Source organism: Arachis ipaensis, chromosome B9, assembly GCF_059453495.1.
Source record: "Arachis ipaensis isolate K30076 ecotype BB chromosome B9, ASM5945349v1, whole genome shotgun sequence".
Taxonomy (NCBI): Eukaryota; Viridiplantae; Streptophyta; class Magnoliopsida; order Fabales; family Fabaceae; genus Arachis; species Arachis ipaensis.
The window spans coordinates 133,037,255-133,048,022 of record NC_142444.1 but is presented as its reverse complement, the minus strand read 5'-3'; the positions used below and the strand labels follow the sequence as shown (position 1 = coordinate 133,048,022).

The window sequence follows — 10,768 nt, the reverse complement described above, 5'->3', positions numbered from 1 at the left end:
AAGGATACACTTAGTTGGACGATTCTCTCTTCCAGTACTCCCTTCACTTGGTCCTGAGTTCTACTGATTATAATGATGTCTTCACTTATGGTGTAATCAATACTGATCCGGCTTTCGGCACTAAGTCTATCGTAAACTCTCGTTCTTTCTAAGGTAGAAATTCTGGTATATCTTCAAGAATGGTCTCAAAACTCTCTCGTATAAGGATTTGGTCTCACCTTTACTCGTCTCTTAATCGATTAGCAACTTAAAGGTTAAATCCTCTCTATTCCTCTTTCTCGAAGTCTTAACGCTACTGGATTTCAAACGGTAACTCCGCATAGCCCTCGACAGTTCCAACTCCTTAGGTATAATCTACCCTGCTTCCATTACGTCGTTATGATTCTTATTCCTCAAAAATCTAGCAACTCCTCTAAGTTAGCTAAGTATTGCTTCCTCTCGGCAACTAATAGTCTTCGACTAACCATCGGCTTGGACCTCGTGATTACTGAAACTCATCATACGTCACGAAGGAATATTATATATCAATGGTAGGCAAGGAAGTTAAAAATTCAACTGTTGGTTCATAATTACCTCGGGTCTAAGAATCGGGTTCGGCTGCATCCCGGATTTCTTTGTATGAACAATTCCAAGACATATGCCCTGGCCTCCCGCACTTGTAACATACGCCTAATCCGGCCCTGCATGGTTTGTTCGAATGGTACCTCTTGCATCTTGAGCACCTTAAGTCACCCGGTTGAGCACTAGTTTGCCCTTCTGAATTCGGGTCCGAACGGTTGTCGTTCCTTCGGTCATTGTTCTGGCGCTGGAGATGTGAAGTGGCAAAATGATTCTTTTTGAAATTTTGGCTCCTAGGTGTAACCTATCCCTTTTTCTTCGTGAAGGGTTCCCGGTGATTACTCCTTGCTACCCCATTCCTCCTTGAGCTTTCTCCTGTTGCCTGATCCGTGTTAACTTGCTCCGAATAACCCACTAGTACCCCAGTATTCGGAACATTATGTCCACCTTCATATTCATTACCACCACCGTTGCCAGTTCCAGCTTGTGGTTCCATCCCATCCATCACTCGAATGGTCGCAGTGGCGACAACACCAATAGCAGCAACAACACTTGTCATTGCGGTCACGATATCGGTCAAACTATCTATTGGTTTGGTTACCTCATTAGCTCTCCGTCATCAACCTTGATTACATTCACGACCGCACCCACGAGACGCTATTTGGTTCCTGTTCATACCAAACAAGTGATATCAAGGTGATCAGTCTCAATATCTCAAGTTCAGTATTTCAAAGTCCCATATGCATGCTCATGAGCATTCATGCCACATATATCAGTTAGATACCATAAATAGCATGTATAGACACCCAGAGTATGCCCAGAAGCATAATCAGTCCGTCCCTCAGGCTCTATAGGAACGAACTGCTCTGATACCTTAATGTAACACCTTACCACACAGAGCTTCACACCTAGGATGTAAAACAGAGGTGGCGAGGCGCTACAACCTCTAAAAATAAAATACATACATATATTAATAGAAATGATATAATAAACTAGGAGCCTTGAAAAATGGGTAAATCAAAATCGCAAAATGAAAAGCGCAACGCTCAAGAACCGGAATTACTTGTGTGCTAAGAAACCTGAAAGTTAAAAATATAAATAAATGAAAGAGCGAAAAGAGAGTCAAGAATACAGTGAAACTAGCTCCTAACTCAGCCTGCGAAGCCAAGGCTGGACGAAGGATATTTACATATATATACATAAGTATCCTAAAAACTAAAATACAGAAATAAGTTTCCTAACTCTCCCGTAATCCTCTATGAGGAACAAAAAATCAAGTATCTTGGAGAGCAAGCTAAGTACATATATACATATTTAAATAAACAGAAAACCCAAAATATCCCAGACTACTCCGCTTCAGGAAATCCAGACGCCTAGCGAGGAGCCTCTTGACCTGCATCTGAAAACAACAACACAGTATGGGATGAGAACCGGAGGTTCTCAGCATGGTAAAGGTGCCACGCGTATAATAAATAAGGTCCTGGGAATGCTAGAGGCAATCCTAGAACTCCATCATACAATTGTAAAACTTAATTTCTAAACAGAAGCCATAAATAGGGCAGGTATACTAAACCTGCCTAAACTCACTCAATCTTAAACCTAACCTAACATCAAACCATTTCACCCTTCCTCCGTTTCTCCGTCATCCCTAATTCGGCAAGGACAAGCAACCAGACGAAATCACGCACAAGTAATAGGCAGATAGTGCAAGTAGCAAGTATAGCAGGTAGCAAGACGTATACATATAGTTAGGCAAACTCAGGAAATGCATACCAATGAAAACAAACAAATGCACATTATGCATGCCTATCCTATGGCTTATGGAGCCCATCTGTCGGTTATCCAGCCAACCCGACAAGTCCGAAAACCTTAGACTGTCCCCCGTCGTGCATCCCCAAGAGTCTATGCATAGAGTTCACATTCATTTATTATATAATCACTCAATGGAGGTTATCCATACCCAGGAATTTATACGTGCCCGGTCACCCTTACAATGTAGGGTCAACAGAGTGTCGAGATTCAACCTGGAACACGTGGTGGCGAGCCACGGTTCTGTTACCCAGGGAAACTCGTATCTCAGATATCATTCATAAGCCATTTCATATTTATAATCAATATTTCAAATATGCCATCATTTACCTCTTACTTTACCCTCAAGTTATCCTATTTTCCTAGCTTCGCTTATCCACTAGACTTAGAACTACACTTTAAGCCTAAAAAGGAAGAAAATCGAGGTTTAGAAGTGAAAATTTGGCTTAAAATAGTCAAAACCAGTTTTTGCAGCAGGCAGCATCCATGCGTAAGCGTAGGCCACGCGCATGCGTGGAGCGTACATTAAGTCACCCGTACGTGTGAGTCATGCGTACGCGTGAATATGCACACACGCGTACGCATGTTTCTCGCGCATGCGTCAACAAAATTCCATACCACGCGCGTGGGTGGGCGTTTTTAAAAAAGAATTGGGCAGAATGCCCAGAAAGCTGCTATAAACCAGTTTTCAACACCTACATCACAGTTTTGTATACTAATTTACGTCGTCCATAACTTCCTCTACAAAATTCCATTTTTCTCAAACTTTATATCAATCTCAAGCTTATTAAACACACTTTAATTTAGAACAAACCTCATTTGTACTCAAAATTTAAAGAGCAAGTTATGAACTGTCAAAGTTCATTAAAAATCACTTTCTACCAAATTTTGCCAAACCTCATTTTCTTACCAAAACTACATTCCTTACCAATATAACCTGCACATTTAGTACACAACAAACTCCATCTCATTGAGACTATCTTCCAACACTTAAATATCCACATCAATTCATAAAACTCATATATTATTCAACAATAACCTCTTTCAACCATAATCTTCTATTTCAAAAATTCATTAACCCATTCCCTTCATTCATACATAGCCAATCATAAATTAACTTCAACCAATTAAACAAACCATAACCATCAATTCCATTAACATATATCAACATCAAGCCATCATTAATAAGTCCAAGAACACATACTCAACAATACCAACCATTCATACTCATAATTCCTAATTAAAACTCAATCATAAATCTATCCAATGTCGTCAAGAAGCTAATCATTTAGTGCATCCAACCTTTTCAACTTAACCTATTGTTCTCTAGCCTAAGTTTTCACAACACCTTAAATATTAAACGCGCGAAACCTAAACGATACCTTGGCCGATTCCCCACTTAACCCGGAACACTTTTAATTTCACTTTTCTTCAAGCCCTTGGGGTTCCAACACTACCAAGCTCAGATTTCCAGCCTCACAACTCCACTTTCAAGCTTCCAAAATCACCAACAAGCTTCAACAAGCATCAATATTCACATACACACTACCTAAACCACAATTACCACATCCAACCATAACAAATCAATACCCAAATGCCTAAATTCAGAAATTTCATTAGGGTTTGAGATCTCTTACCTTTACCCACTGATCCTTGAGCAATACCCACAAGAAATCAAGTCTAGTGGACCCCTAAAACATGAAAATCATCAAGGAATTGAGTTCCTCAAACCTTAAACCCGAAATTCATTTACCAGCAGAAATGGAGCTAGGTAAACGCGATTTAATTACTGTTTTGTTTGAATAGAATTGAAGAGCTCGGCAAGCCCGACGTGTGGCCACAAACGACTCGTCAATCGGAGCTCCGGATCAAAAGTTATCAAGGTTTGAAAATGAGGTTAGGGTTTGCTCCTTCTTCTCCCCTCCCATGGCTGCATTCCGCGTGTTTGATGATTAAGAGAGGAGAGAGGGGGTTCTTTTAAGTGTTTTATGCTGAGTTGGGTTGGGCCTTGGTCCCATTTTGGGTTCGGTTCAACCGGTTCGGCCCGTTTGGCCCAATCTCAGGCCAAATTCTTTAAAATTAGTGTCGAAATTCTCATTTTAATTTTCTCTATCATATTAATCCATAAAAATCTCATTTCTCACTTTCTAGAATATATTTTAATTTATGGGTTAATTAACCATTAATTAACCGGATTTTACAATCAGCGGCATCACTGGGCGAATCCGCAGGTGCTGATTCCTCATCTGCCGGTGCGTCGGTTGCCTTCTGCTTCTTCTTCTTTCCCTCTTTCTTCGGGGATGCAGGAGCGTCTGTGGCGGCTGGCTCCGGTGCGAGCGCCGGCAAAGGAGATGGAGCCAGGGCCTTGAAAAGCTCCCTGGGAAGCAGAACCTTATCAATGGTGTAGATCGTGAGCGGGTCTTCGTCAATGAGCGTGCCAGTGATCTTGGCAGTAACAATCTTGGTCTTGAGCGTGATTTGATCACCGTCATTCTGCACGGTGAAGTCGAACTTGCTGGCTCCATCGAGAATCAAGATCGAGCGAGAGCGAGAGTGAGATCAAGATCGAGTCTAGGATTGAAATCCAGTGAGATCGAAGCAAATGCGCGAAGAAATAAGTGATTAGATTGCAGCGTGAGCGAGATTTGGATGTGAGGAGTGAGAGATTTTGATTTTGTGACCTAGGAGGTTTGCTTGTTCCTGTAAATGTGAATAAATAATTAGGAATAGGTAACATTTAAAAAAATATATATTTGGTATCATTTTAGCATAAATGTTACTTAAGATGTAATTTTGTTATAATTACTAACATTTTAATAAATGTTAAGAGGTAAATGTTACTAAATGTCTATAATGTAGTAGTGTAACTCAAGATCACCGAAGTTTTCAATCTAAGACAAGAATACAAAATCTACTCTATAACTATTTCAAACATTTTATCAAACACCTAGAGTACATAAACATAAAATTTTATAAATTGCAAGAAATAGTAAAAACTATTACTACCCATTACTAGAATTCAATAATAGCAACTCAATTAATCAATAATAAAGCATAAAACATCAAATTCATAAATTAAAAACATAAATCCAACAAAAATTCATAAACTAAATAACATACCAAAATACTAACAAAAAAAGTGTTAATAACACTACACCATGTAAGGTGATTTGCCACAATTAAAATAGTAGTTAATCTTTGATAAAAATGTGATTAACATATATTAGCCACGAAAGAAGAACGGTGGGTATTAAGGATGTCGCATTCTCATTTTGGTATGATTTTGTGGTTATTAACCATAGTTTTATGAAGCCTAGAGCTCTTTACATAGCCACGATTTATACGGTATTACCCACGCTTATGATCGTGGCTATATATTGTTAATAAAAACAAACAGAATTATTTTGTCACAATTTATCTGTGGCTAATTTAGACAGGTCAGGTGTAACACCCTCACTATCAGAACATCACGCTTCCGGCTGTGCTACTCTGATAGAAAGAAGTATTACGACGACTTCATATACTTAAGAATAAAATAGGAGCCTTTGACTCGAAATCGTATCACTGTTCTTTTTGAATAGCGGAAAAAGAATACTTTTTAAATAAAACAAAACAACATATACATGTACAAAACTTCTTACTCAAGTAACTTATACATATTATATACATACAAATCATACAACTCCTATCCCTCTTACATAATATAATATTGATGGTGAGGGGTAAATAAATAAAAACTAAATAGCATTATCAACTAAGTGAAACGCAATACAACCCTTCGTGATCCTTTTCATCCGTCTCCTGAAAAAATAAAGCTGTAGGGGGTGAGAACCTAACCACACGGTCTCACCATAGAGTTTTAGAATTGTCATAATAAGATATTTAAAGAGAAATCTATTTTTAAGCTCAGTAATTATTGTTTGCCTATTGAATATTTTAAAAACCAACAACTAGTCATCCAGAAACCTTTCTCGAAAATCAATATTTAAATATCCAAAAATCCAAAACCTTTCTTTTCTTATAAGAAAATCTTAATTAGAAACCAACCACGCAATCAATCAACACAATCATCAATTCAGCACCAGAGCTCATTCTCAAAAGTAGCACACTAGGACAAACACAGGCAAAACAGACAAGGAAAGCACATGTATAGGTAACAGTTACAGCAAATAGTTCAGGTAGCAGTTAATAACAGTTTAACAATTAGGCAAACCAAAACAAATTCAAACCCAAGCAAAGCATACAAATGCATATGATGCATGCCTGTCCTATGGCTAATGAGCTCATCTGTCGGTTATACAGCCAACCCGACAAGTCCGGTTTACTAAACCCTTGAACTGTCCCCCGATGCGCATCCCCATGAGTCTATGCATAGCTTTTTCCCATATATATATCAAATTGCTCAATGGGGGTACCATTCTCGGGAATTTATAAGTGGCCGGTCACCCTTACATCGTAGGGTCAATAGAGTATCGAGTCTCAACCTGGAACAAGTGGTGGCAAGTAACTACGTCTACCCAGGAAAACTCGTGTCTCAGATAATTCAAATTCATAAGCCATATGAATAATTCATTCAACATTCATCAATATTTAAGTCATTCTCAATATCATCATCATTCGTCAATCCATATCTCATTTCCAAATTCATTTCAAGAAATCATATTTCAAAATCAATCCTCATCATCCTTCTTTCCATTTCATTCATCAACAATCCCAATTTAAAACATAATTCTTTCTTTTCTAAATAAATCAATCTTAAAACATATAATGTTTAAAACCAAATCTTTTTAAATAATTACTTCAAACGAAACTTCCAATTTTATAAAATTTCGGCAACATCTCCTCTAAAACTCGGACTCTGCCACCCTTTTCGGGTCCCATCCAAATATTCCTCAAACCCTTTCTCAACCATTTCCAAATCTCAATCATTTTCCAAAATTCAACCAGTTCTAATAACAAATTATTTTCAAATAGAACCAATTCGAATAATAAATATTTTTCAAAGTCAAACCAGCTCCAATATTAAATCATTCATAAAATTAAACCAACTCAAAATCAAATCGCTTCAAAAATCAATTCATTTTTCATATCTCAAATCATTTCTAGAGCCGGTTCATTCGCATTATTAAATAACTCTAAAACCACGAAAAAACTACTTTTTCATACAATTCAACTAAATACTCTACAAACCAATTTCTCATCAATAACCACACACCACTCAAACAATCAGTAATTCAGTCCAACAAATAACCACATCCATAAGGCAAATAAAATCACAGAAATATATTTTTCACTTCATTATCTATTTATAACAATTCTGTATATAAAATAAGTTTTACGAAAACCCCTACCTCAATTTAGTCAAAGCTCAGTAGTTAAACGCATCAATTCCTCTTTTGTTTATTTTGAATTTTACAGCAGCGGCAACAACCTTGTTTATTTTCAGGCAATATCAACAGCGGCATCAAGAATCGTAGCAACAACACTTTTATGAAATAAATTGGAATTTAACGCGAAATTGATATTGAGCGGAATTGGAACAAAATTAGTAATGGAATATTACGGTAAATTGAAATAGAACCAAATAATCTCACCACGAGAAACAAAGCAGCAGCGACCCTCTGAACCGATCAGGCAACAGCTCTGGCAACTACCTCTAGTGACAACATCTACCAGAAGCTTCGGTGGTTCAACAACAACCTTAATTTCGACTCGTAAATACCGGAACTCAAACCTACGGTACCAATGTCTTAGAATCTCAAACAGATTTATAACAGAAAACTGATTTCAAGGGGTTTCGGAAATAAAACACTTACTGATGAATCCATATTTGATGATAATTTTTGGTTAGAATTGGATGGATTTTCATCATATAAACTTGCACTTATTCCCTTGAATAGCATGCTTTTGAACTTTCCTTCCAAATTGCGCTTGATTATGAAAATGTGCCCTTTTGTGCTTAATTTAATCTATTTCATTCCATTTGCCTTCCATTCGATGCCTTGATGTTGTTTGTGAGTGATTCCAGGTGTATAAGGTAGGAATGGGTTGGAGAAAATGGAAGAAGAGCATGCAAGGTGGAGAAAACATGAAGAATCAAAGGAGATGAGCTCAGAGACGTGTGCGTGCGTACGACTGCCTGTGTGTACGTACGGCTGCCTGTGCGTACGCATAGCTGCCCAAACAGAGTGCGTGGATTGCTTCGAGCACGTCGCGCGTCCATTCAACCATCACCTAGCGTGCGTGTGCACGGCTACTTGTGCGTACGCACAGGACTGGATTTCTCGCAAGGTGTGCGAACACATGCATCTGTGCATCCGCACAGGTGTCCGCACATGACTTTATTAAAATGGCACGTGACTCGCGATTTGGGGGGCTTTGGAGGCCCATTTCTGAAGTCTTCTAGCTCATATTGAAGGGGAAAGGAGAGACATAACATAGCATATCATTAATATAGTTTTAGGAGTAGTAGTAGGAAGCATTAGTTAGTTTTTCTCTAAGTTTTTCATCATCTCTATTAGGGTTTATATTAGGGTTTTACATTCAAGTGCCATTTCCATTTTTGATCTTGGATTTTGCTAGCTTTCATTGTAAGTATTCTCTTGTTATTACTCTTTATAGTTACATTGTCATTACTCTTTCTTCTAATTCAAGTTATAGTTCAATTTTGCTTATTTCTTGCAATTTTAATTTCTTGTTGATGAATTTGATGTTTGATGTTTGTTTCATGCTTTCTTGTGTTATTCTTGTTGATTGAGATCAATTGTTGCTTTTAATTTCAAGCCTTTTCTCATTTTCCCCATGTTTAAGGTTTTTACCCACCAAGTGTTTGACAAAATGTCAAACATGGTTTTAGGCTAAATTTTTGGTTCTTGGCTTGGGTAAAGTGAACAATTGGGTTTCTAGAGTTATAATGTCCAACATTTAGTTTCAATTCTTGGATTGTTAATTGTTCTTGTTCCCACTAACGCTAATTTGTTGCTAAGCCAATTAGCAAGCAATTTAGGATTTGTGGGTTGGGAACACTTATACTCATTTAACATACCTTCCGATGTGAGGGTTGATCAAGTGAGATTAATTCATCATAATTGTCTTAGTTGTGGTTCTAACAAGGAAAGGACCCTTAGCTCACTCCAAGCCAAGACTCTTTTTGATGCTTTTAATCTTTCATATACTTCTATGTTGATCTCCTTTATACTTTACTTGTTTATATTACATAGTCGGTTCTTTAATTTCTTCATTAGTTCAATCATTACAATTTTGCATGTTCTTTTATTGCTTTATATGTTCATTTCTTCATTGACAATCCCTTGATCACTACAACCGGATTTGCACACTCATTGTTCTAGAAGTATTTCTTGGGAGACAACTCGGGAGTCAAATACTCTCGGTTTTGAATCAGTTTTGAATTGTGACACATCTTGTGAATTTCTAATTTGATCGGTGGCCAACTTGTTGGTTAGGACTATACTTACAATGCTAACTCCATTTTTGCATAACCGAGTTCCTAATCCTATTTGCGAATTGGCCATTGTCGTCAAATTTTGGCGCCGTTGCTGGGGAGTTCACTTTAAGTGCAATGAGTGCTACAATTTTGGTTGTGTAAATATGTGAATAGTGTAAATACTTGATTTTTGGTACTTAGCACTAATTGTAGATACTATTTTTCTCTTTAGTAGGAGGCACCTCTATCTTAGTGTTGATAGTAACTAACACTTTTTGTTTGTTTAGCCCTAGAAAAGTGGACAATTAGAACATATATACTCATTTGTTCATTGCTGTTGATATCATTGCGTTCTATTTTTCCTATTCATCATGAACTATCACCCTTTTGGTTTGGAGTCTAGTTGTTATCATGTTGTAGGGGGTAACAATTTCGACGATGGTTCACCTCAAGGTATGGGAGGTCAATTCGAGGAAGGGTCACAAGCAATCAACTCTTGGCAACAAGGACCGTTGCAAGGGCCCTACGATCTTAATGTCTATTAACCTCTCACACCTAGTGGAACACGTCCTCACTAAAATTTTGCCCATCCATATGCTTATGCTCCATGCCCTCAACATGAAATGCAACTATCATACCCGCAAGCTCATTTACCTTTTCTACCACCGATTCCCTCTCCATCCATCTACTTACCGCCTCACTTGGGATAACCTAGCTTCCACCACCATCCCATCCCCATTAACTTCCTTTATGGAGAGCCTAGCTTTCAAGCCCTCATCCAAGAGCAAAGGGAATTTCAAAGGAAGCAAGAGAATTGCATGGCAACTCTTACCGAGGCCTTGTCACGTCTAGCACCCTTTCGCTCCACCCCTAATAACCTTGCTCCTCCACCCTTGCCGCACCCATCAACCCCAAAATCTAGGATTGATGCTATAACTCCGGAAGGAAGTGGGCCGC

General features: G+C 38.1%; 1 pseudogene; it reads right to left on the bottom strand.

The window, feature by feature from the left end:
* Positions 1-517: 517 nt before the first annotated feature.
* Positions 518-10,496, bottom strand: LOC148546385 (uncharacterized; annotated as a pseudogene).
* Positions 10,497-10,768: the final 272 nt, after the last annotated feature.